Source organism: Pteropus medius, unplaced genomic scaffold, assembly GCF_902729225.1.
Source record: "Pteropus medius unplaced genomic scaffold, Ma_sr-lr_union100, whole genome shotgun sequence".
NCBI classification, from domain to species: domain Eukaryota; kingdom Metazoa; phylum Chordata; class Mammalia; order Chiroptera; family Pteropodidae; genus Pteropus; species Pteropus medius.
The window spans coordinates 54,748,971-54,776,639 of record NW_024344378.1 but is presented as its reverse complement, the minus strand read 5'-3'; the positions used below and the strand labels follow the sequence as shown (position 1 = coordinate 54,776,639).

At 37.0% G+C, this 27,669-nt stretch overlaps 2 pseudogenes; one reads left to right on the top strand and one right to left on the bottom strand.

Annotated features, from left to right (window-relative positions):
- Positions 1 to 6,228: 6,228 nt before the first annotated feature.
- Positions 6,229 to 6,346, bottom strand: LOC120610137 (uncharacterized; annotated as a pseudogene).
- An 11,124-nt stretch (positions 6,347 to 17,470) lies between these two features.
- Positions 17,471 to 17,589, top strand: LOC120609799 (uncharacterized; annotated as a pseudogene).
- Positions 17,590 to 27,669: the final 10,080 nt, after the last annotated feature.

The following is a 27,669-nucleotide window of genomic DNA, read 5'->3' as shown; positions in this document are numbered from 1 at the left end:
CGTCAGAATACATCTGTAGTCAGAGAGGTTAACACCATATTGGTGATTGGAGATACTTTACTTCATGCCTTTTGTCAGAACACCTGGAGACTCTCTGGCCACCATGCATCTGCTATAATCCAAGGGCCTGGCACCATACTTGTGTTTGTAGCCCATACTGCTCCTGCCCTCAGTCAGAGCAACTGGGGTTTACCTGTCCAGAGCACAGGTAGTGCAATGGGAAGTGACAGCATCATAGCTTTGATTGGAGCTCCCTGTGTTTCTGTCTTCCGCAGAGCATCTGGGGCCCCCATGTCCAGAGCACAGGTTGTGCAATGGAAGGGGTCAGCATTATATCTATGCCTGGAGACACTACTATTTCTACCAATATTCGAAATAATGGAGAGCTTATAGCCAGAGCACATCTGTTTCATTCATGAAGGAAAATATCCTACAGTTTTAGAGAGACACTTTTAGTCTCATCTTCTCAGGTCAGAACACCAAGGACCCACCTTTGACTTGGAAGAAATCAACACCACTGAGAAAATACCTGTGCTTGAGAGAACCTTCACTACTGCCTTTGGTCAGAGCAATTGTGCCTCTGGTATGCATACAGCAAGCAGCAGTCTTGCTTTTAGGCTACTCTCATCACTTGTCTAGGACTTCATTGGAAACAAGTGTTAGGCCTCCAATCCATTAATTTTCTCCTAGTGCAAGATCCAGGACCTCGGCAACTAAGCAGGTCACCACAGTACTCCATGAATGGACCTCGTTCTACTGGGCATAGGCTCAATACCTTTTGGTTATGTCAAACAAACTTAACCTGCTCTTTGTCTTCCTAAAGTAAGGTGAAGGTCTCATAGTTAGAATACGTGTGTGTTTACATGTGTTAGAGGGCGTGGGGCAGATGAGATCAGGCACATGTCAACACACTGGTCTTGAGAAATTCCACAGTATAGAATTGAAAGGAGCTCTGTATGTATCATCACCCAACTCATCCTTGACTTTGACTGTTAGCCTGACAGACTCAAGCTCTCGGCCAGAACTGGCAAGACACCCACTGCTGCTTATAGCCTCCCCTTTCTCTTTTGCCTCAATGGGCTCTTATTTTTCTTTCTCCAATTATAAATACATAAAGCTTTGTTCTTATTAATTTGTCCTATGTTTCCCTGAATTATCTTGAATAAGTGGTGACATTTTGAGCCAGATTGAACTGTGCAGTTTTCTGGGACTAGGATGTGGTAGTCCCCACACTTTATGAGTACACATGCTGACTTCTGCGGTCTCTGTTTTCATGTATAGGGATGGCAACCCAGGATGAACTGAGGTCCTGAGAAGGGATAGAAGAAATGATCAACCTTGCCTCTCCCCTCTCTACTTCTCTTTTACCAATCTAACATTACTCTATGCTAGACAATCCCTGATGTGGGTTAGAAAACCCCAATTTATAATTTTAGTCTTTGTAAAAACTTTAAATATCATTTTTGTGTCTTTATCTTTAATTAAACTTAGGCCAGTGCCCATACATTTCCATTTTAAGCAGAGAGGATGGGCTTGGCATCCAGGCTCTTGGAACTAGAGGGACAAAGAAGGAAGAGCCCATACCTGCTCTGTAATGATTTAAAAATTTATGTCTAAAATGTCACTTAGAAGTAACATTATGGTCAGATGTAGCTGTCCATAAAGTTATGCTGTATCTCCATGGACCTAACTGAAGATTGCTGAAACTGCAATCTTTTCTAAGTTATTTCAAAACTCATGAGTACCAGCTTAAGGTGGGGCACAGAGACAAGTACAAACATTTTCCTTAGCTTCTTCCAAGTTATCTAATTAAACAGTTCTTTAGTGAAGACTCTACCCCTGACCCTGTGCCAGGCTCTAGTGACATAGAGTTAAAAGACATCTCTTGCCTATAAGGAATTTATACTGTAGTAGAGAGACAGATGGATAGTCAACAACAACAACTGGAGGCATAAGTGATAGGATTATGGGAGCAGGTAAGAAGGACATAAAACTAAGTCTGGGGAGATACAACTTGAGATGTACTTTAACGAAGAAGAAGCTGTTTTCTAGTGGAGAACAGTTATTTCTAGGTCAAAGAAAAAACTCTAAAAAGTCATGGAAGAAAAGGAGCTCAGAAACTAATGAGACACCAGGCTGGTGGGCAAGTACGGCTAAAGGGAGAAACCAAAGCTGAGACATACAGCTGTATGGAAGAGGGGCAGACCATGAACAAAGTTATATACCAAGAGGAGAAATTTGTCCATTATCCAAAAATGTGACAAGAGTATATGTAGGCTGCAGAAACATCCCTGTGGCTAGGTGGGAAGTAAGCATTGAATGGGTGCCAGAACAGAGGCAAAATGTTTATAGGACCCAAGCAGTGACCTAAGCAGAGAACAGAAAATGAGTTCTTGGTTTAGGGAAACTGTCAGTGGGGATAGTGAGAAGATAAAATAAGAGGGAGATGAAGTGGGTGGATTGAGTACTTTTAGGAAAAATATAATCGGTTTAACTTTTAATAATAAAGTTACTTGTGGAAGATTCAGGTAATATTCAGAAGGTAATTCATTCAGGCATTTATTTATTTATTTATTTCCTGTATGTATTTAGTCTCTGGGATGTGCTTAGGACTCTTCTAGGTAGTAGCATCAATTACAAAAAATGGCCAAATCCCTGCCTTTGTGGAGCCTACATTCTAGCTCGAGGGGAGAAAATAAATGACATACATAATAAGTCCGTAAATTACTGGTAGGTTAATTTGGGGAAGAGGGGGACCTTTTGTGCCACAGGCCCTGACCCTGACAGAGGTGCACACTTGGGCTGGCTCAGAGACCAGACACTGTTGGCTCCCATTGGTTTCTCTAGTCCTTCAGGAAGGTTGAAATAAATATTTAGGTGAGTTCTTTGGAAGTGAGGGCAGGCTCGCAGATGGGGGGAAAGAAGAAAGGACAGACTCACTTGCCTCACCCCACCCCACCTCCATTGCTTTTGACTGATTTCTCTTGATAGAATGTAATGGTGGGGTAGGAAGTTCTAAGACTTTTCACGGAATCACATGATGAGTGATTAGCCAGGGATTAAGGGACCAGGGTCCAGACATGTCAGAATGTAGAGAAAACTCTCGCTGAAATATTTATCCACCCACCGATTGTTGAAATATTGATCAAAAATTCAAAGCTTTTGGATAAAAATCATGTTATTCTGCTGAGCTTCCCCAGTTGTAACTATGCATGGGACTATGCACAGCCCTCACAGCAACCACTATGCCTTAGTCGGGTCTGGTGGTGTCTCATATCTTCTGTCCTGTACTGGAAAGGAGAGGGGACATGCTATAAAAAATTCTGGACTGGCTTAAACTGGCTCTTAAGAAGAGGGTTTGAATTAACTTCAAAAATGCCCTACACAAAACTCAGATATCACATAGCCTCTCCCAATCTCATCTTTTTTTTTAAATCTGCAAAATGTAAAAATACTCCTGCCTCCCCAAGCAGGTAGATCTTATGCAAGTGATTTGGGAAATGTAAAAGATTATAAGTCAGAGAGCTTGAGTTTGAATCCTGCCTCTAGCCCTCAATAGATCCTGGCAGAATACTTAATCCCTCTGTGAAATGAAACAAATGATAGTGGCAAATTTATTTAGTTGTGACAATGAAATTAATTATTACATATCAGGCACTTAGAATACTTTCTGGCATATAAAATGTGAAATATAGGCATTTGCCATTTTATTACAAAATGTTAATAATTCATAGAAATTACTAACATGTTTTATTAATATATAATCTCTTCAAAATTGATATGATGGGACTGTAAGCCTGAGATTCTAGAAAAGATATAATTGGCTAGCTAAGAAGGTTTGTTGGCAAAACAGTTGATCTTTATCACTTTCTTTTCTATAATTACCAACTCCATTTGTTTCTCTAGGACACAGGTTAATTAATATCATTAAGAGGTAGCAGAGAACTGAATCTTAACTTTGAAATGCTTCTCTTATGGAGATCTCCACTTCCAGTTGAGTTTTTACATGAAGTGTGAAGAAAACATGCCCCCAAGTGTGCCTGAAATAGAACCCAGTATGGTATCCTGTGACATCAAGAGTAGAGCACGGTATGAAAGCTAGAGTGGAGTGGATTTATCACCTCTTACTCAGGAGAGGCTTGTTAACAGAGATACATGCTTTTTGTTGAAAGGTCAAGTGCAGATAGACAGATTTGACAGAAAAATGGTTCCACATTAAAAGCCAAGAAGAGAAATGTCTGTCCCTTCTCTCAGTTGTTGCCAGCAGCTGTCTCATAGAGCAGTGACATTTCTCTTTGGACATTTTGAAGCTGAGCTGTAGACTAGGTTCAGGAGGGGCAGAGGCAGGGTAGGTTAAAGGAAGAGGACAACTTTTACTTTATTCTAATAAATGGGCATATGTTATTCCTGCTCCATTTTCTTTCTTAGGACCAGTGACAAAATGAAGACAGGATGTAGAAATGAAGGCAACCATAGTAGGGGTGGGACACAGGGCAGAGCCCTTGGTGGATGATAAATGGAATAAATTTTTGATTGCTTCTTCTAGGAGTCTTTTCCACCTTTCCTTTCAGAACAATAAGATGGTGCTTTCTCGAAAAGGTGTCTTCATTGAATTATATTGTCATATTTAGTTTGTAGGAACAGAGGAGAAATGTGGTAGCCAGTCTGTAAAGACAGCCTTCCAGCTATCTGGTATCCATGCTACCTATAATCCCTCCCACTTTGTTGATTTGAAGCAAAGGAGTGAAACTCTCAGTCAGAAGCTGCAGTAATCAGATAATAGAGGTACTAAAGTAGAAGACAAAGGTAATACAAGAAAAAAAGTGTGAAATTGAAAGAACAGTGGTCACAGAAAGCCAGAACAATGCACAAGTCTAAGCGTATTAGTTCAGGTGGATTACATGAAAATGAGATTCTGCATCACAGTGGCCTTTTGTATATGACTTAATGGAGTGGTTCTCACAGTGCCAGCATCACTTTGGGAACTTATTAGAAATGCAAAAATTGGGGCTTTACCTTAAACCTACTGAATCGAAAACTCTGCGGTGGGACTAGAGTTTAGCAAGCTTGTGTGCAACAAGTCATAATTCTGATGCTCATTAAAACTTGAGAACCAGAGGCTTAGAGATTTGTTACTCAAAGTGTAAACCATGGAGCTTATTAAAAATGCAGATTTAGTCTGATTCAGAATCTACTTGTTAACAATATCCCCAGATGAATCATGTGTATGTGCTCTTTGAGAAGCATTGGCTTAAAACGTTCATGACAAACTACTGGTAGTGCCTCTAAGAATAAAGTGTTTGCGGAGTAGACAATCTGGAGAACCTAGATGTGCTCCGATCTGAAGTCCTGGCCTTGAATGGAATTGAGCCTTGATTGAGTTGGTGCTTGAACCTCCAGCCTAAGAACCTTACCCAGAAAAAGCTACAGTCTCTACTCATCTCTAGGAAATAAATCAGACTCAGGCTTGGAACATTAGAATGACCTAAAGACTCCTGAGCAATAATGTCTTTCCAACTAGAGAGGGAAGGCTCCTTGTTGCTAGACTCAGCTATAGACCTGAAGTTATAAGAATCCTTAGCAAGGATTCTCAACAGTGTCTTAGGAGTTGGCTGAGAGAATAGCAAGTCAGGGCAATGCCTCTTTTCTCATACTATGGGCCTTTATTATAGTCTTTTTATCAAGTGATGACAGCCTATATTGTCATGGGGAAAGGGAGAAGAAGCTCTCATTTCTTGTGAGCTGTATTATGTGTGAGGCATTGTGCTCTTTCTTTGTATGCCTCATAGCCTTGTTCCTTTTAACCATCCTATAGAATAGTCATTATTTATTAACTGATTTAATTTATATAAGCTTTAAGAACTTGTCCACATTCCTATCATTAGTGAAACTTTTCTAGGCTATCTCATCTTTTAATACAACTTTCAGGTCTTTTCATTATTAGATAACTCAGGGTGACTATAGTAACATTCTGCCTAGAAGGTAAAGCAGGATGAGATTTTTATATTAAGGTGTTTTATTATCCTTTCAAGGAATATATAAAAAGAGAAAAATCCATAGTCTTCTCAAGATGCATCTGATAGGACTCCAGATCATATTCTGACAACTGCATAGTCTGTTTTTAGATTTTTAAATTTTTTAATTTTTTAGGTGAGGTAACCCTTGGTTGACCTCACAGATTACAAGGACCTTGTCAGCTTACAATCCCTTATTTTTTTATATTTTTTATGCCTACAGTACCTGGTCTTCCTAGGTGGTCTCCCATCCAAGTACTAACCAGGCCCGACCTTGGTTAGCTTCTGAGATCAGATGCGATCGGGCTTGTTCAGGTAGCATGGCCGTAGCATAGTCTTTTGAAAGATAACTGTAAAGTCTTTAGGTTAGGAGTGTAGGAGGTAGGGAAGCAGTACAGCATATGAAGAAAGTATTGGGTTTGGATTCAGGCTTTGAGCTGTGAATTAGAAGAGTGACCTTGGTCAAGGTTAAGGTTAATACCATTGAGCCTCATAAAGTAAAAAAATAGATCCTAAAATAGTCTTACTTTCCCTTTATGGTCTTTCTATATATATATCGTTTTGTCTAGAATGGGCCCTGGAGCAGAAATGTGGTAATAACTTTGGCTTGACCTCATTCTTCTATGACAAATTGTTGAGCCTAAGTAGCCAAGGGACTTAGGACAACAACACTTTCTCTTAATACAGTCTTCCATGGTGTATAGTAGCACCTATACCATTGCATATTCTTCTAGTCATTCATTCATTCATTTATTCATTTATTCCATTTCTGTGAAGTAAGCTGTACTAAGTTCAAGGATGTAATGGTAAACAAAAATAGACCCTAGTGAGTTACAATCAAAAGGGTTGGCAGACATTAGCAAATAATTATTCAACATGTATAATTATAAACTGGGATAAATGTGGAGAAATGTATAAAGTACTCTAAAGATGTATAACACAGGGATCTGATCTTGTCTGGGAAGTCAGAGAAGGATCCCGTGAGAGAGTGACATATAAAAAGTAATTAAGAGTTAAAATATAATTAGATCGTTAGAAGAAAACATAGAATAAAATTTTATGACTTTGGGTAAGCAAAGAGTTCTTATTTACATCATCAAAATCATGACTGATAAAAGAAAAGAAATTATAAAATATAGAGTAGATGTCATCAAAATTAAAAACCTTTACTTTTTTAAAGGCCCTGTTAAGCCACAGACTGGGAAAAACTGTGTGCAACATACATCAGAATATATAAAGAACTCTCAAATCTCAAAATTGAGAAAACAAATCAATTTAAAAAAATAAGAAAACATATTTGAAGAGAAACTTTACTAAAAAATGTACATAAGTGACAAATGAATATATTAAAATATGCTCAACATTATTAGTCATTAAAATAATTCAAGTTAAAACCATAAGTGCCAGTGAGAATATAAAGCCATGAACTCATGCGTTGCTGGTGAGAATAAAAAATGGTGCGCTAAGGAAACATTTGACAGTGAAACCTAAACCTACCAGAGGCTTCCGGTCAAGATGGTGGAGTACGTAAATGCTGTGCTCACCTTCTTCTACCACCACCTCAAAATTACAACTAAATACAGAACAACCATCATTGAGAATCGTCTGAAGTCCAGCTAAACTGAAGTCCTGCAAATAAAGTTATACAGAAGAAGCCATGTTGAGACTGGTAGGAAGAGCAGAGACACTGATTGGGCTGGTCCCATACTCATATGTGGTAGTTAAAAATCAGGAGGATTGTGTAGCTTCCCCTGGGGAGTGAGGTATCCCAGCCGCAGGGATTCCAGTGCCTAGAATAGAAGTCCCCATAATTTCTGGCTGTGAAAACCAGCAGAAATTGTGGCTGAGTGAGAAAGAGGACTGCTGGAGCACCAGGCATTCTTCTTAAAGGGCCCATGAATGGACTTACTTGCTGATGGATTCACTCAATTTGAGCTCCAGTGTTGGAGTATCCGTGCTAAAGGTGCCAGGGACACATGAGGAGGAACTAAATTGTCAGGCTTCAGGGTGAGGGCTGAATAGACAGATTTCTCTCAGACAGAAGTGCTGGCAAAAGTCTTTGTTCCTTTATTGAGCCCTCCTACAACCCACCATGCTCGTGCATGCAGGTGCCATATCAGAGTCTCTATCAACCTGGCTAACATTGTACACCCCATGCTGGTGATTCTCTGAGACTCCACCCCACACAGTAACTTTTTTTATACAGGTGGCCTGTTTTGGTTCATGTTGAAGAATTTCCTAAAATCTCTTAAAAATTCACAAGCCCCAAACAAGCAGCATCTGGCCTTGGCATACCCCATATCTCTTGCTAAGCAAGCCCGGAACTAGCAGCAGCCAGCTTTAGTTTGCAGCTTAACCCTTCCCAGGTACCTCCAAGCTGAACACAAATGTCAATCATCTTCAGATCATTTTGTAGCTTATACCAAGTGGCCCCAGGCAAGGCACAGGCAGTAGCTGAACTTAGCCTGCGACAGAGCCCCTTTCAGGAGGCCCCAGACTTAATACACCCAGTGGCCAACTTCAGACTACACCAGAGTACCACCCAACTACCTTTACAAATGACATACCCAAAGTTCAGACAGGGCAGGCACCTGAGCCCTGCTAAAGTGAATTCTGCTCTGTAGAGTCAACTTCTGTACAAAAGCTCCTCCACTGTCCTAATGGCCCATCTTCACAGCCAATCAGCCTGATGGTCAATCCTTTCCATTGACATGCTAACAACAATCAAGGCTCAACTAAAACAAGAGGGCACACGCAACGCACATGAGGGACATTCCTGGAGCACCTGGCTCAGGTGAATAGGAGACTATGCCATTGAACTATAGGACACCTACTACATAAAGCCACATTACCAAGACTGAGAGACATAGCACAGAAACAAACAAAATGAGGCAGCCAAAAAGGGGAGACAAAGAATCATGTCAAATGAAGGACTACAACAAAGCTCCAGAAAGACAACTAAAGAAGGCAAGCAGTCTACCAGATGCAGAGTTCAAAATACTGGTTATAAGAATGCTCAGTGATCTCAGTGAGAATTTCAACAAAGAGATAGGAAACATAAAAATGGAAATAGAAAACATAACAAAGAACCAGTCAGAAAAGAAGAATACAATGATTGAAATAAAGAATAAGTTAGAAGGAATCAACAGTAGATTAGATTAAGCAGAAGATCAAATCAGCAATTTGGAAGATAAGATAGTAGAAAACATACAATCAGAACAGAACAAAAAAAATCTGCCCAAATGAGAATAGACCAAGGGGCTTTGGGGACAACATCAAGCATACCAGCATTCACATTATAAGGGTTCCAGAAGGAGAAGATAGAGAGCAAGGAATTGAAAATCTGTTTGAAGAAACAATGATGGAAAACTTCCCTAACCTGGTGAAAGAAATAGAAATACAATCCCAGGAAGCACAGAGAATTCCGAACAAGATGAACCCAAACAGTCCCACACTAAGACACATCATAATTAAAATGCCAAAGATTAAAGACAGATAATCTTAAAAGCAGAAAGAGTAAAGAAGTTAGTTACCTACGAGGAAGCTCCCATAAGACTGTCTGTCAGCTGATTTCTCAACAGAAACTTTCCAGGCCAGAAGGAATTGGCAAGAAATATTCAAAGTGATAGAAAGCAAGGACCTACAACTGAGATTAATATTCCTGGAAACTATATCATTTAAAATCAAAGGACAGATAAAGATCTTCCCAGAAAAGAAAAAAAGCTAAAAGAGTTCATCACTATCAAACCAGTATTATGAGAAATGTTAAAGAGACTTCTTTAAGAGTAAGAAAAAGAAAGATCAGAAATATGAAAAATAACATGACAATAACTACATATCTAGCAACAATTACTTTAAATGTATATCCTCCAAGCAAATGTTTTAATTAAAGGACTAGGGTAGCTAAATGGAAAAGAAAACAAGACCTATACATATGCTTCCTACGAGACCCACTTCAGATAGAAAGAAACACACAGATTGAAAGTAAAGGGATGGAAAAGATATTTCATGCAAATGCAAATGAAAAAAAGCTGGAGTAGTGATACTTATACCAGACAAAATAGACTTTAAGGCTATTACAAGAGGCAAAGAATGACCCAGCAATTCCACTTCTGGATATTTAACTGAAGAAACCCAAAACATTAATTTGAAATGACACATGCATTCCTATGTTCATTGCAGCATTGTTTATAATAGTCAAGATAAGAAAACAATCTGTGTGCATCAATAGATGAATGGATAAAGAGGAAATGGTACATCTATACAATGGAATATTACTCAGCCATAAAAAGAATGAAATCTTGCCATCTGCAACAACATGAATGAACATAGAAGGTATTATGTTGAGTGAAATAAGTCAGATAGAGAAGACAAATACCATATGATTTCATTTACATGTGGAATATAAAAACAAAACAAAACAAAACAAAATAAATGAACAAACAAATCAGAAACAGACTTTTAAATATAGAGAATATTTTGACTGTTGACAGATGGGAGGGGATTTGGGGGGCTGGGTGAAAACATGGAGGGGATTATGCTGTGCAAGTTGCCAGTTCTAAATATAGTCACAGGGATGTAAAGTACGGCATAGGGAATATAGTCAATAATATTGTAATAACTATGTATGATGTCAGATGGGTACTCGACTTATCAGGGTGATCACTTCATAAGTTATATAAATATCTAATCACTATATTTTATACCTGAAACTAATATAATATTATATGTGTGATTGAAAAATTAAAGAAAAAAATTAAAACCCCTAAACCTACCATATGATGCAGCAATCCTACTTGTAGATAACTATATTACAGAAGTGAAAACTTATGTTCACAGAAAAACCTGAACAGAAATGTTTATAGTAGCATTACACATAATCACCAAATAGTGGAAACAACACTAATGACCTTCAGTGAGTAAACTGATAAACAAACTGTGCTACAACTGATAGTAAAATACTACCAAGAGGCAAAAATGAAGAAAATATTGATATATGAGACTAAGCTAAATCTTGAATGCATTATGCAAAATGAAAGAACCCAGTCTCTAAATGTTACATACCATATCATTCCATTTATATGACATTCTGGAATTGGCAAGAAGAATATATTTTGACATATGGTTTAAGAATTAAAAGAAGTGTGGTGAGACTTCTTTTAGAAATAATTTTTTAGAAATAATGAAGAGAGAGGTGTGAGATAAGAAAAAAGGGTGATCAAGTCAACATAGAACTAAATAATAACAAAAGATAATTTTTAAAAGTTTACTCTATGCTAAAATCTTTATATGGATGATCTTTTTTAATCTCAATGAAGAAATTTTTACAAGTATTTTAACCAATAATAAGAACAATGATTATTTTACAGAAGAAACTGAAACTAAGAGAAATGACATAAATAATTTATCAAATTAAGAGCTGGTAAACAGAGAAGCTAGAATTTTAACCTGAGAAGTCAGGCTTCAGAATTGGCAATTTTAAATAATACGCCATACTGGCAAGCTTATAGTTCTTGATGAGGGTCATATTTTAAGGTTAAGGTAAATAGAATACATAGAAAATCTCTACGTGTGTTTATGGTTTTATTAGATTTCCAATTTTGTAAAGGTCATTCTAACTACAATTGGAGTATATAGACTGGTGGAGATGGGGCTTGATGAGCAGTATAAAGTGACACATGAGTTTTATGGCTATTATGGAATGCCTTGTGTCCATCCCCCCAACCTTCTATCATATGTTGCAGCTTTAACTCCTAGAACCTCAAAACATGATTGTATTTGGGGATACTACCTTTGAAGAGATAATTAAGTTAAAATGAAGCCATTAGATTGGGCCCTAAACTAATCTGACTGATGTCCTTATAAGAAGGAGGTATGTGGACACAAAATGAGACACGAAGGATGTGTGCGCACAGAGGAAAGACCGTATGAAGACACAGTGGGAAGGCAGCCATTTCCAAGCCGAGAAGAGACACCTCAGGAAGAACCAAACTGCTGACAACTTGACCTTGTACTCCTAGCCTCCAAAACTCTAGGCAAATAAATTTCTATTGTTTAAGCTACCTAATCTGTGGTAATTTCTTATGGCAGTCTAAACAAACTAGTAATATTAATAGCTATAATGTATATAAAAATAATACCATAAAAGGCGGAAAAGGGAATAAAGCTATATAAGAGTAGTATTTCTTTATATCACCTGATTTGAGATAGTATAAATCTGAAGCTGAGTCTGATAGAATATGTATGGTAAGTCCTAGAAAACTACTAAAAAAGATCTAAAAAACTATAATGGAAATACCATTAAGTTAAACAATTAAATTAAATTTAAATTAAGCTACATTAAAGTACTACATTAGATTTTTTCAGTGACATCAGAAACATGGCAGAGTGAGAGATGTAGCCAGATCTGTCCCCTTAAAACAGCAATAAGCTGAACATCTAAAACTCAACAAAAAACACACAACCTGTACACAAGCATGTCTGCATAAGAGATCTGCTAATAAGAGCTACCACTGTCAGAGCCCCAGGAGTTGGGCAGTAGACTAGGAGAAACAAAGAACTTGCCTCTAGGAGCCAAGTCTCCTGTAGGAGGAAGGGGAAGGGATAAGGTGCAATGGGTTCCCTAAACAGCCCTGCATGAGGGAGCTGTGAGCTCCACACAGCGGCAATGCTCCGGGAACAGGGCAGAAAGCAGGAAAATGGGGATGACAGAGAAGCAACAGCTGATTATTAACAGCGTGGTTGCAAAATGCGAGGCTTTAACCATAGCCTCCATTCTCCAGTCCAAAGGGCACCACCCTCATATCTTCCAAGAGTGAGCTCCATGGAGCTCTAGGGGAAGAATCTGAGTAAATGATACTGAAACTATCACTAACACTGACAAGGACTGAGACTGAGGGTAGCGAGTGTGATTGAATATTTATAAGAAAGAAAAAGACATTATTTAACATTTATATAAAACAGGGATCCAAGAGGCTGAGACGCCACCTACTGGAAACCTAAAGAAAATGCCTTCTTAGCACCAGGCTAAAGAAAGACCTTTATATAATAAAGTTTCATTCTGGGGCCGGTGAGTGTGAGGGGAGGTGGGTGGGAAGCAGAATACACTTCCACTAATTCTCAGGTTGAGAAATAGTCCATTAAACACAATGAACAACCAAGGAGACAAGGCATCTCAGAAAGAAAGAGAAAAATCTCCAGAAAATAAGCTTAAAGACATAGAAATATGTGACTAAAATGACAGAGAATTCAGAATGGCACTTCTAAAAAACACTTAATGAGATTCAAAATAATTCATATCAACAATTCCAAGAACTGAAAAAAACAACTAGGTCAGCAGAATGAGTTTTTTAGCAAAGAGATTGAAATCCTTAAAAAGAATCAAATAGAAATTCTGGAGATGAAGAACACACTAAAAGAGATGAAGAATGAAATAGTAAGCTTGGGAAATAGAGTCAATCCAATGGAGGATAAGATCAGAGATATTAAAGGCAGAAAATCTATAAATAATTCAGAAGAAAGAAGAGAGAAAGCAAAGAATGAAAAATAATGAAAATGAAATACAAGACCTAGCTGACACTAACAGGAAAAAAGAAAATGTGAGAATAATGGGCATTCTCAAGGAGATGAAAAATAGCAGGCATCAGAAAGCATTTTTAAGCAAATAGTTGATGAGAATTTCCTAAATCTAAGGAATGACGAGATTGTAATTCAAGAAGTCAACAGAACACCCAATTATCTCAAACCAAAAAAGCCTTCTCCAAAACACATTGTATTAAAATTATCAAAAATCAGTGATAAAGAAAGAATTCTCAGGGCAGCCAGGGAGGAGACCGTAACTTATAAAAGAAAACTCATTAGATTATTATTGGACTTCTCAACATAAACTTCATAAGCAAGAAAGGAGTGAAATCAAATATTCAAACTCTTAAATGAAAGGAACTACTAGCTAAGAATAATGTAACCAGCAAAACTCTCCTTTAGATGTGAAGAAGAAATAAAGAACTTTCCAGATATGCAAAACTGAGGAAATTCTCCATTACATTGCCTGCATTCAGGAAATACTGAAAAGAATCTGCTCGCCTAAAACAAAATGAAAAAACAAACAAACAAACAAAAAAAACATATCGAGGAGTAAGGCAACTAGCAGGTGCTGTAGGTGTTAAAAACAAAAACAAAAACAAAAAACCAAAGATCCAAATTTGCAAAGAGGAATGGAGATAAGGCACGCACAGAAGAAAATGGATGACTATATATATATAATTATCCTTTACATATTTCTAATGGCAACCACATGCCAAAGATTCAGAACTGAAGTATATAACATAAAACAAAGACCAGAGGGAAAATCCACAAAACTGAACCAAAATAATAACAATAATAATAATAATAAAAACAGATACAAAGACAAAAAATGCAATGGAAACACTGAGCTATCAGAAAGCAAAAGATAAAAAGGCTATATGAAGACTTCATATTTCAATAATTACCCTAAATGTAAATGGACTGAATTCACCAATAAAAAGGCACAGAGTTGCAGATTGGACCAAAATAAACAAAACCCAACTATATACTGCCTCCAGGAGACATATCTCAGCTCCAAAGACATATATAGACTCAAAGTGAAAGGGTGGAAAATGATATTTCAAGCAAACGGTGTTCTGAGGAAAGCAGGAGCAGTGGTACTAATATCAGATGAAATAAACTTTAAAATAAAAAAGGTAAAAAAGATACTGAGGGACACTTCATAATGATAAAGGGAATCATATACCAAGTAGACGTGACACTTATTAATATCTATGCTTCCAATCATGGAGCCCCGAAATATGTAAAGCAATTACTAACAGAACTAAAGGGAGAAACAGACCAAAACACTATTGTAATATGGGACCTAAATACCCGCTTGTTAGATATGGACAGATCATCCAAACAGAAAATTAAGGAAATAACATCCTTAAATGACACGTTATACCAACTGGACATAATTGACATTTACAGAGCCTTTCATCCCAAAACAGCCATTTATATATTCTTCTCTAGTGTACATGGAACATTCTCAAGTGTTGACTACATACTGGGACACAGGGATAGCTGTAAAAATATAAGAGGGTTGAAATCATACCAACCATATTCTCTGACCATAATGCTTTGAAGCTGGAGATCAACTGTAAAAAGAAAAAGGGAAGAACAAATACATGGAGATTAAGCAACATGCTGAAGAATTACTGGGGTATAATAAAAATAGAAATAAAAAGAGAAATTGAGAGATACATAGAAATGAATGATAATGACAGTACAACATATCGAAACTTTTAGGACATGACAAATGCAGTCATAAGAGAAAAGTTCATATCATTATAGGCCTACTTCCAAAAACAAGAATGAGCCAAAATAAACAACCTCACACTTCATCTTAAAAAACTAAAAAAGGAAGAACAAATGAAGCCTAAAGTCAGAAGAAGGAAAGAAATCATCAAAATTAGAGCAGAAATAAATGAAATAGAAAACAAAAAAAAAGATAGAAAAAAATAAATGCAATAGCTGGTTCTTTGAGAAGGTTAATAAAATTGACAAAGCCCTGGCTAGACACACTGAAGAAAAAAGAGAAAGGACACGAATAAACAAAATCAAGGATGAAAGAGGGGATATTATGACAGACACTGCAGAAATACAAAGAATCATACAAGAATACTATGAAAAAGGATATAATAACAAATTTAATAACCTAGAAGAAATGGACAAGTACTGAGAAAGATACAACCTTCCTAGACTGAATCAAGAACTGGAAAATCTAAATACACTGATTAGCAGTATGGAAATTGAAACGATCATCAAATACCTACCAAAAAGTAGAAGTCCAGGACTAGATAGCTTCTACCAAACATTCAAAGAAGATTTAATACCTATTCTCCTCAAAAAATCAAAGAAGAGGTGGTACTTCCTAACTCGTTTTAAGAGGCCAATTTTACTCTGACTCCAAAACCTGGTAAAGACAACACACAAAAAAATAATACTATAGACAAATACCTCTCATGAACATGGATGCAAAAATCTTAAATAAGATACTAGCAAACCGAATACAGCAACATATTAAAAAGATTAAACATCACGATCAAGCGGGCTTAATCCCCAGGGCACAGGAATGGTTCAACATATACAAATCAATTAATGTGATACACCATATAAACAAATTAAAAATAAGAATCATATGGTCATATCAAGAGATGCAGAAAAAAACCTTTGACAAGATACAGTATCCATTTATGATCAAAATACCTAACAAAATTGGTTTAGAAGAAATGTACCTGAACATAATAAAGGCCATATACGATGTACCCTCAGCCAACATTATACTTAATGGTGAAAACTAAAAACCTTGCCTCTAAGATTAGGAACAAGACAAGGCTGTCCACTATCACCCCTGTTATTCAATATAACATTGGGGGTCCCAACAAGTGCTATCAGGCAAGAAGAAGATAAAAAAGGCATCCAAATAAGAAATGAAGAAGTCACTCTGTCACTATTTGCATATGACATGATTCTCTTTTTTAAAAAATCCTAAAGACTCCACAGAATACTAGTAGAAACAATAAACAAATGTAGTAAACTTTCTAGATATAAAATCAATGTTTGAAAATCCATAGTGTTCCTGTACTCTAATAATGAATTGTCAGAAAAAGAAGTGGAAAAAAAATGTTCTTTTTGCAATTGAAACACAAAGAATAAAGTACGTAAGAATAAATCTAATGAAACATGTGAAGGACCTACATAATGAAAACTATAAGATCCTATTAAAAAGAATTGATGAAGATACAAAGAAACAGAAAGATATTCCGTTTTCTTGAATTGGAAAAATCAGCATAGTTAAGATGATCTTATTGCCTACAGCATTATACAGATTTAACACAATCCCCATCAAAATCCCATCAGCAGTTTTTAAAGAAATAGAACCAAAAATCATTAGATTTGTATGGAAGCACAAAAGACACCAAGTCGCCAGAGCCATCCTGAGAAAAAAGAATGAGGCTGGGGGCATCACTCTGCCCGACTTCAAATTATACTATAAAGTGACAATAATCAAAACGGCATGGTATTGGCAGAAAAATAGACACACAGACCAGTGGAACAGAATCGAGAGTCCAGAAGTAAACCTATGTTTATATGGGCAAATAATTTTCAAAAAAAAGACCAAAAACATACAATGGAGAAAGGAAAGCCTCTTCATAAATGGTGCTAGAAAAACTAGAAAGCCATCTGCAGAAGAATGAGACTACACTATCACCACACACCAAAATTAACTCCAAATGGATTAAGTACCTGACTATAAGACCTGAAACAATAAATTGCACAGAAGAAAACATAGGGACGAAATTCATGGACCTTGGACTTAAGGAGGATTTTATGAATTTGACCTCAAAGGCAAGGCAAGTAAAAGTAAAAATAAATGAATGGAATTTGTCTATGGCCATGCTACCCTGAACAAGCCCGATCCCATCTGATCTCGGAAGCTAAGTAGGGTTGGGCCTGGTTAGTACTTAGATGGGAGACCACCTAGGAAGACCAGATGCTGTAGGTGTAAAAAAAAAATAAGAAATTATAAGCTGACAAGGTCCTTGCAATATGTGAAGTCAACCAAGGGTTGGCTGAATAACAAAACAAACAAACAAAAAATCGTATCAAAAAATGAGCAGAGGACCTGAAAAGACACTTCTCCCAAGAAGACATACAAATGGCCAACAAACATATGAAAAGATGCTCAACATTGCTAGCTATTAGGGAAATGCACATCAAAATCACAATGACAGACCATCTCATACCTGTTCAAATAGCTGTTCGAATAATCAATAGGACAAGTAATAAAAGTGTTGGAGAGGATGTGGAGAAAAAGGAACCTTCATACATTGATGGTGGGAGGGCAAATTGGCACAGCCACTATGGAAAACAGTTTGGAGTTTCCTCAAAAACTAAGAATTGATCTACCATATGATCCAGCAATTCCTCTACTGGGTATTTACCTCAAAGACTTGAAAACATATATCTAAAAAGATATCTGCGCACCGATGTTCATAGCAGCTTTATTCACGGTGGCCAGGACATGGACACAATCAAAGCATTCTACAATAGATGATTGGATAAAAAAGCTGTGGTACATATATATACAATGGAATATTACTCAGCCATAAGAAGAGGTGAAATACTGTCACTTGCAACAACATGGATGGACCTTGAGATAATCATGCTAAGTAAAATAAGCCGGATAGAAAAAGTTGAAAACCACATAATATTACTTATATGTGGGATATAAACCTGAAAGCAACAAACAAACATGACAAACAAACAGAGACTCGTGGACATTGACAATAGACTACTAGTTACCAGAGGTTTGAGTCAGGAAGATAGTTGGGATAAAAGGAGTCAAATATGCGGTGACAGAAAGAAATCTAACTATGGGCACTGAACACACAATACAATATATATATGTGTGTGTGTATATATATATATATATATATTGGAACCCTCATACACTGCTTTTGGGAATGTAAAATGGTGCAGCCACTTTGGAAAATAATCCAGCTATTAAACAGTCAATTTATTAAACATAGAGTTACCACAGGACCTAGCAATTGCACTCCTACGTATATACCCATGATAAATGAAAACATATTCACACAAAAACATGTACTCAGATGTTCATAGCAGTATTGTTCATAATAGCTGAAAGTTAGAAATAATCCAAGTGGTCATCACCTAAATTATGAATAAACAAATGTGGTACATAAATACGATGGGATATTATTTGGCCATAAAAAAAGGAATCTAGAAATGATACATGCTATGACTTGGATGAACTTTGAAAACATTATGTTAAGTGAAAGGAAGAAGTCACAGGAGACTACATATTACATGGTTCTATTAATATAATGTCCAGAATAGGGAAATCTATAGAGATATTAAGTAGATTAGTGATTTCTTAGGAATAAGGTTGGTGGTAGGGGTGAGGGTTATAGCTAAAGGGGTACAGAATTTTTTTTTTCAAGTGATGAAAATGTTCTAAAATTATATGTGGTGATGTAATGATGGTTGCATATATTTTTGAATATACTATAAACCTCTGAATTTTAAACTTTAAGTGAACTGTATGACATTTGAATTATATCTCAATAAAGCATTTTATAAAAGAAAAAAGAAGGTTGGACAAGAGACCAGGGATAGTTCACGGCAGAGTTCCAAGGAAGACCAGTGTTTAATGTTCATATAGAAAACATTTTTCTTGTAAAGGAAATTAAGATGCGTTAAAAAGAACTGTAGTCAGAAACTCCCAAGGCTAGTGTCAAAACATCAAGATAAAATCATAACAGTAACCTTAAAGACATAAAGTGTCCATAGGGAAGGTTAAGGCAGCTGTAGAAACAATGTGAAAGTGATGGGTTTGGAAGGGTGGGGCACAGATTCCCTAACCCCTCTCAGAAATTTACATCATCCAACTGAGTTTTCACATTGAGAGGGCAAGCAGTTCTCGTGATTGGGAGTATGTGGAAAAAGGAAATAAATTCATAAAAGACATAATTTGCTTTCTCTAATTTGGGACAAGTTCTGCTTATGAGACCCAGTTATGACAGTTGTTAAATCAAAAGAATCCAGCGACAGAATCTGTCAACTTTTCTTTCTTTATTATAGGAACAGGTTAGTTGTGCAAACCAATTGGAGGAGTATGGATAGATGAGCATATCACACATATTCTTTTCTGGGAAAGTCTCTCATCTAATATTTCATGAGTGACACTAAAGAAAAGGTACCTATAAAATTTAATATTTCCTAGAGTTGAAATACTCAAAGCTCATTTTGTTTAATAGTTTTCAAATTTTTATTTGCACTATTAACCATTTTCAAAAGAATCTTACCAGAAAATTAAATATGTAAGACCAATAAATGTGATTTTGTTCTAATTGATGCCGGAGTAAGAGTGCCTTTCTGCAACTGGGGCGACATGTACCCCAAATCTAGCGTTAATCAGATCATCCTCAAAAATCCTTTATTTAGCCAATCTCTTTAAGAATGTTAAAACCAAGATTCAAAAGAGAAAAATGACTTGTCTAAGTTTTCCTAGCTATTATTATTTTAGTTGGAATTTCAGGGCTCCTTTTTACCTCCAGATGTTCTGGGATTTAAAGTAAACCGTGAAGCTGTAAATTCTTCCAGATATCTAGGACCAGATGAAACACAAACAGAAGGCAGAAAAAGAGCTACAACAGTACATAGCTGGTGCTCTCTTGTGGGAATTTTGGAGGTGGATACACTTACAGCATTCAAAATATAAACAAAGATGGCAGAGATAAGGCAAACTTAACCATATTTAAAATGGATTTCTGCTCTTTGGAGCAGCAGTTCTCAATCTTGACTGCATATCACTACAGAGGAGTGCTTTTGTTGTTTTTAAATTACAGATGCTAACGGTTTTATTTTTGGAGATTAATAAACTTTGTCAAATCTTATGAAAGTGTCAACACCTTACTTGGGGAAAATGCACCCAAATTGATAAGCACAATGTTTTGCATATCTTTGAGGTGTATTCCTTAGTCCTCCAGATATACAATTAGAACATTCACTTTAAATTCCCTTAACCTGGAGTAAGGTTTACCATTTTTTAATGTTGTGTTCTCTGAATGCAACTTAAAGCATGATTTGGTTATAAAAGTTTAAGTAAAAAAATGTTTTAATGGCATAGGTATTTTGATATAATGACCTCAGACAGCCAGCCCTTTCTTGGCTAGGGGTTCCTTATAATTTAGAATCAGATGCCTTAGTGTAAACTTTAGAGGATAGTCTCCAGTTATTAGCTGATGGAAGCAAAGTCCATACTGAAGCCGATCGAGACATTATAGAAACAGAAAAACTAGTTATATCTTGAAACTCCCTGATCTTTGCAGGTACTTCCAATACTTTCCACCAGGAGTGCACATCTCCACCTCAGACAATGAGGCTACAAGGGATGGCAGAAAGAGGGCGGTCTTCTGAGTCAGACTTCCCAACATTCAAGACTTCGTCCTGCCACTTACTAGCTCTGTAAACTTGAATGACTTGCCTTAGTTTCTTCTTTTGTGAGACAGTGAAACAATGTCTTTTTATAGGATTATCGTGAAGATTAAATAAAATTATGGTACTTGGCACTTGGTGTGAGAAATTATATGTACAAATAGAAAATGTTATGACACTGGATATGACATGACAAGTGAATAAAATATAAGACAGTAGAACTCTGACCCACAACCTCTTTGTCAACCAGTCCAGAAAGCCAAACCAAAGCCTCTGCAGCAATTGGTCTAGTAGGAACAGGGCTTCAAGCTTCCCTAATTTTTGTCTCTGCTTCCAACTCAGGACAAACCAAAGAATGCCAACTATGCTTTCCAAACCAATCACATAGGATTCACCTGCTTCTAGTTAGTCATCTCCAGCTTCCACACCAACAGCTTCCAATCAAGACATAGCCTTGTCTTTTTTCTCACTATAAAGCTTTCTGAAGCCTGCCTTTTTTCTCACTATAAAGCTTTCCCACTCCTCTGGCTGCTTTTGCGTGTTTACCAAACATAAGTGGTAGTAGCTGACTCCTTTGCTTTAATAAGCTCTGAATAAATAGGCTTTACTTCTTCTCACTTGGGTGGTCTTTATTTATTTCCATAAATAGATATTTAATATTAGTTTTTTTCCCTCTGTATTCCCATTTATCCTCTACCTGTAGGTGGTAAAATGTCCTTATTCATCTTTCTTTTTATTTTTAGGAATCAGTCACAAATACATCTTCTGATGGTTGAATGAAGTCTCTCATTTAATCATAAAGCTATATCTCTAATATATTTCTCACTTTTCAGACTAGATGTTTTCCAAGACACTTTCGCTCAAGAATCTCCTGCAAACCTTTATCTTCATGGTTGGAAGGATCGTAGAAACAGGGATCGAGGTCAGGGAGGGAGGTCCTTGCCTAAGCAGAGACCAAGTCCCATGTGTGTTTGTAAATTAAGGCCTGCTTTTATCATTATCTTTAATATATATATTTTTTAAACTTGTCACTGGGCAAGAAAGAGGATTCTAAATAGAGAAGCCGTATTCACTTTATCTTTCAAAAATATAAAAAGTAAGCTTCCGTAAAACAGCCATAATAAAAAGTAAGTTAAGACTACTGTGAATCTTCTGTTCGGGGGTCTTTCTTCCTTTCCAACTTCAAAAATAACAACTGTGGAAAAGCTGTCATATGGAACTGAGCTTCCTGGCTTCAATCTGCTCAGTGTGGCCTGGGTGTTATTTACAGAGAGGTTTTGCAGATATTTCAAAACATTAGCAAAATTTCTTTGGATCTTTGGAGTCTGTTGGATAAAGGAGATGTGTATGTATTATCCTTTCCAGAGCCGAGCTGGGGCTGGGAAGATGGATGACTATTCACTGTGGCCCAAATTATCTTGAAAACAGCTTGCCGGAGTTCATGATTAAGTTAATAAGATGGGCACCATATGCTGGCTTGGTCATGCTAATACCCTGATCCCCTGAGTGTTGTAAAAGGAGGATGGCACTGACCACTCAGATGGAAATGGCTTCCAAAGCCAGAGGCTGCTTGTTTGTATTCCTCTAAGTTGCTGAGGGAGAGGGTCTGTGGTTACCCAGGCTTTCTGACCTTACAGCTCCCTGTAATTTGGAAAGCAAATGATTCATTTGTCCAGTTAAGCAACCAGGGTTTTGTGAATCAATTGTGCACCTATTAGAATGCAAATTAGATGATAAGAATCCTTCATGTCAGGATATGCAGTAAACTCTGAAGGCCAGTTTCTATGTTGGGTGGAAGTAGAATCAAGCCTCTATAAGTAAAGCAGAATATGTATGGGCAAAACTGGTTTGGGATGACTAAACTTTCTACTAAGCTGACATCCTTTCTGCACCTGCACAACCCCCAGCATGTTACAGTTGACCACAAAGATTCTACCTTCTCTAGTGAGATCAGCCTACCTTAAAGCACTACCTCTGATGGAAGAGAAGGTCAGATACAAGTGGAATCTAATTTAATACACAACTCTAGTTTTCTCATCCAGTTCTGTGTCATGGATTGTTTCTAAGAGAGGAGAGTACCTTTCTTACCATTTTTGCTTTGGTTTTCGTGAGAATGATGACAGTGGAGGCAGCTGACTAGAGTGGTGTTATGGACATAATGTTTGTGTCACCCCAAAATTTAGATGTTAAAGCCCCTATCCCTTAATGTGATAGTTTTTGGAGGTGGGGACTTTGAGAGTTAATAAGGTTTCAATGAGGTCATGAGTGGGGCCCATGATGGGATTAGTGTCCTTATAAAAGAAAGGGAGACCAAAGCGCCCTCTCTCTCTCTCTGCCATGTGAAGACCAAGAGAAGGCACCCATCTGTAAGTCAGGAAGAGGGTTCTCATCAGGAACTGCATCTGTCAACACCCTGAGCTTGGACTTCCAGCCTCTAGAACTGTGAGAAATAAATGTCTGTTGTTTAAGCCACCCAGTCTATGATATTTTGTTATAGCAACCTGAGATGACTAATGCAAGCAGTCATTTCTAAAGCTGCTTATTCTAATTTTATTATTATTATTGTATCATTCACTATTTCAGTCATTTATTCAAAGATAACATTGCATATTCACTTTTTGACAGTCGTGGTACAAGATGGATGCTTAGGAGGATAAAAATAACTAAAGCTTCTGGTGACAGAGGCAGACACATTACCTATAACAACTACTCTATGCACTGAAGGTTCTAACAGAGAGGCAAGAAGGTTGCGGCAGAGTCACAAAAGAGGTAGTGTTATATTGTCTATGGATAAGTTAAAACATGTATATGTAAATCAATGTAACTTATACCCTAGGAAGATCGGTTAACACCCAAAGGTTTCTAATGAGAAGTTCAGGTTTTAGTTGTGGTGAGCTAACTTCTACCCAGAGTGATTTGCACTCTAGAGGTGTGCATTTCAAATATCAATATCAGAATATGCTCAAGGGGGGTTGCCAATTACATAATACACACTAGAAGTATTTTTATTAGTCAAAATTGATAGTGGTAAATATATGTGCTTGGCTATATGGCTAGAATAATGTGTGCATGTATATTTTTGCATAATTAGTGAATAAGAATTTGGTAAACCAGGTACCTCAACCACTTACACTAGTGCCTTAGAACTAGAATTATATTTGGTCCTGTGTCTCCCCAGTTAACAGAAGATTCTGCTACTAAACATTACAACAATAACAGTGATTGTGTTATCAAAGTATCTGTTGCATTTGCCTTGGGGTGAGCCTTTTTTTATACAAGCTTTCATTCACTGGCTTCATGTCAAGTCTCTGTGTTCAACAAAGAGTCAGAAATTCAGCAAGCTTTCAGGAATTAGTAGTAATATTGTTATATGCCTGCTTAGGTCATAAATGTCCCTTTGCTTGGCAGTATTTGGTTTGAAATTGGCTTTCATTGTATACCACCCAGCTGAACTTGTAGAGAGAACAGACATATAGTTTCTACCCACCTCTAATTTTGGGCAAGAGGCCAATATTTAACAAAGATTTGAACTATAAATGGCCAATCTGATTTAGATCAGCTTTCAACAGACAGCTTCACAGAGGCAATGATGTCTATGTTGTGTTAAAATTTTTATACAGATTTGAAAATGAGTCGATCACTTCCCCAACCCTGTTAAACAGTGCTGTGCAAAGAACACCTGCCTGAAAACAGAGTGTGTGTCATTGGAATTCTAGTTCCCTCACTACTTCACTTTTGACCTCAGGAAAAGTTTGAATATCTCCAAGGCTATTTGCACATTTTATCCAAGGCTATTTCCACATCTATAAAACAAAAAATGTTTTGCTTGAATGATGTATCAAATTCTTTTGTAATTCTAATGTGGTATGCACTGAAACACAACTAGGTTAAAGAAATATGTCTTTGAAGGAAGAGAGAAGCCCATGATATGGGTAAGAAAAGAATGAAGGGTCAAAGAAGAGACTTTTCTGCATCATTCATATCTTTGTTTAGTAGTCATTTATTGAGGGCCAGCTCTCTCACACAATTATTTAAGTGCACTGTAGTAAAGAAGACAAACAAGACTAAATTTTATGGCAGCATAATCTCTTTTCAACTTCATTTTCCTCATCTAAAATGGTAAGATAATTTTGAAGAGTGAGGATATTTATAAAATAGACAATTCAGTTTGTGGTAAATAATAGGCACTTAAGAAATGATGGTTATTATCATCATTATCATTAATGGCAAAATGCTAAGTACAGCAGTGGAACTGTATCGGAAGCAGTGGTGGCCTGGAAGGGGTGTGGTGAGTATCTGTTCTTTGAGAGAGAAGAAGTGTGAGGGAGGGCGTCACTGCTGAGGTGTGAGGTTTTTTTTTCCCCCCAAGAAGAAAAAGGCAGCATAAGTTTTATGATAGACTGTATGAAAAAGACACAAAATTTGAAAATGTTTAAAGAATTCAAGTAGTTTGGATAACTTATTGAGGGATGAGAATAGTACAAAATAAGCCTATAAAATAAAGGCCAGATCAGGAAGTAGAAAAGAGAAGAAAACAGGTAATTCTTGAGTACCCCAGCTCACCAAGTAATAACCTAAGCATACTGATAGATTATTTAATTTTCAGAACAACCCTGTAAGATATTGTTATCCCCATTTTACAGATGAGAACACTAGTTTTGTGGATTATGCTAAAAAGTTAACATATGATAGTAGTTCCCCCTCATCTCCAGTTTTACCTTCCATGGTTTCAGTTAAATGAGGTCAACCAACACCTGAAAATAGTAAATGAAAAATCCAGAAATAAATAATTTATAAGTTTGAAATTGTGCACTATTCTGAGTAGCATGATGAAATCTCACATCATCTCGCTTTGTCCCTCTCAGGATCTGAACCATCCCTTTATCCAGTGTATACACTGTATACACTCCCCACCATCAGTGACTTAGTAGCTATCTCAGTTATCAACTTGGTTGTAAAGGGGGAGGGGTACATTTACATAATTTTTATTATAATATATTGTTATAATTGTTCTATTTTGTTAGTTATTGTTGTTAATTTATTACTGTGCCTAATTAATAAATTAAACCATCATAAATAGGAATGCATGTATAAAAAACCCCAGTATATATAGGGTTTGATACTATCTGGGGTTTCAGGCATCTACTGGGGGTCTTGGAACATATCCCCCATGGATAAGGGGGACTACTGTATTCTTTAGTGATAGGGAGCCTCTGAGAGCCTTAAAGTAGGGCATAAATAGGTAATCACCAAGAAAGTTGACTTCCCTGGAGATCTTCAGAGAAATGAGGCCCCAAAGCTACTTCGCAGGGCTTTTATAAACAACATGTCGGGAGACACATGGCTGGAAGCAGGAGCATCTGTCAATAGAAAGGCTAGGCTTGGCTAGCTCCTGTTGAAGAAGGCTCTCTTGGGGAGACCTGTCATCCAGGAGATGTGGGCTTGTTCCATATCCTCTCCTTGTTATGTCCACGTACTTTCCCCTGTCAGACACAGATCCCACAGGCTGACTGCATTAAGTCCATAATTGTAGGAAGAAAAGTTAGTTTGAGCTAAATCACTGCTGTGGAACAGAAACGACCTTGACTCAGAACAGCTGTTCCTAAAAAGTAAATTCAGAGCTTTCAAATAGTTTTTAAACACAACCTGGAGTAAAGAGTGGGGGTAGGGTACACAAAGAGTTGTGGCCAATCTAAGTGAAAATGGAAGAGTGAATAAAACCAGAATTTCATAGCAGAGAATGAAATTACTGAAGGGAGGTACTGAAGTATGGAAAGGCATACTGGATATCTGAGTTCTGAAAATGTGGTAGGTGGAATTTCTTTATACATGACTGACTAGATGATGCCAAGAGAAAATGATCACACACTTGTCTTTTTATGCCTGCCCTCAGCTGTTTGTCCTTAGCTAGAAGCTGTGTTTGCTTCTGTAGATAAATGAATTGGTTATATCTGAAAAATGTGGAGTTGTGAAAGATGAAGAGAATAAATCATAAAAGGCCTTAGTACTGGCCCAACTCTAAAGAGTTTATCTAGTCTACTCCCATTTTTTACATTTGAAGGAACTGAGGTTCAGAAAAGTGAATTGCTCTAGGTCAGATAACTTAATTGATTTACTCATTGTGACTCCCAAAGTTAAGGGATAAAGACGAGACAATGAATCTTAAATCTAGCCTAATTTTTTTTGTAGTTAAAATCACCCTTCCTTGTTTTTAAAAGTATTATAATAATAAGAGATTAATACAAAAGAAATGTCAAAGGTCCATAGTTATCAGAAAGGAGATCCTATACTCCAGGCTACTATTAGATAGGACTGGGGTTTGGGGGAGTTTGGTGGGAGGGATGGAAAGATTCCAGGTCTCAGGCACTCCAGGTCTTGGTAGGATGTTAGCTCAGCAGCCTTTCAGATCTGCTTCTCTTAAAGCTGGACTGACGTGTTCTATCATAATGTACATATGACTAAATAATAAACCGTTGGCTTCTACTGAGGAGCCTGCAAATTCTTTTTGATATCTTCATATTGAAAATCCATAACTTTGATAAATGAGACTCTCAGGATGTGAGACTCTATGACAGGGTAAATCCTGGTCTTTTTTCAAAGCCTACAGAAGATTGTTAATGAA